The sequence below is a fragment of the Corvus brachyrhynchos genome, unplaced genomic scaffold (assembly GCF_000691975.1).
Source record: "Corvus brachyrhynchos isolate BGI_N302 unplaced genomic scaffold, ASM69197v1 scaffold167, whole genome shotgun sequence".
Classification (NCBI taxonomy): domain Eukaryota; kingdom Metazoa; phylum Chordata; class Aves; order Passeriformes; family Corvidae; genus Corvus; species Corvus brachyrhynchos.
In genome coordinates, this window is record NW_008239547.1 from 3,660,293 (window position 1) to 3,661,263 (window position 971).

Here is a 971-nt window from a genome sequence, read left to right on the forward strand (position 1 = left end):
GCTCCCGCTGCAGCCCCGCTCCGCGATCGCCGGCAGTAACATCTCGGTGACACACACCTGCGTCGTCTCGGCCAGCACCGCCGGTAAAACTGCGAGCTGATGCAATCGCTAGGGTGGAAATTCGTCAGTACAAGCAGCTCCCCCGGACTTGTCGGTTTCGCAGCCGCCTGACTGTACTCCTCGATCTTTACTTTGTAACACTGACCCGAAATGTCTGGTCAGCGCTCGCCCGTTCAACCCTCCGAGCTACGGCTGACAACACGCCGGAGCTCGCACGTCCTTTCATCACCTTCTATTTCACCTGTTCCAGCATAAAAAAAAACAAACCTAACCCCCAAAAACCAACAAACCAAAAAAAAGTCCCCCCTCCAAAAAAAAACCAGCTTCGGGCGGCTTAGCCTCAGCTGCCGTTTTAGCGAACCCGATCTTAACATCACGTTATCCAGCCCCTGACTGACATCGCGCTAGTCCGTTCTAAATCCCATCCCTGGGAACGCACTGACAACACCGCTCCTTCCCGCCCGCTCGCTCGGCGCGCTGCGAACCCGCGGGGACGGCGGAACAAGTGCCGGGGCCGCGCACTGCCCGCCCGCCTCAGCCCCGGCGGGGATCGGCCGCGCCGCCGCCCCGTCCCCGAGGTCTCACACGTCCCGCCTGGCGCCTCCGTTTTGGAGACTTTAATTGCATGAAGCTCCCGAACAAGCCGGTGGAGCCCCGGTATTCCCGGCTTGTTTTTGTTTGGAGGCAGAGGGGGAAGTCAAGCGCAGCAGGACAGGAGCGCTCTGTCTGGCACATTCCAATCGGACGCCCCTGCATCACCTATTGCCGGAATTTCCCACCGTAGATGCGGAATGAGAATCCCAGAGAAGCTGGACCCGGGGGTGCGGGGAAGGACCCAGCTAGAAACCCATCTTGCAACCCCAGATCGGCGACGCGGCGGCCGGGAGCGCCGGCCGCGCAGGCAGGGGCGG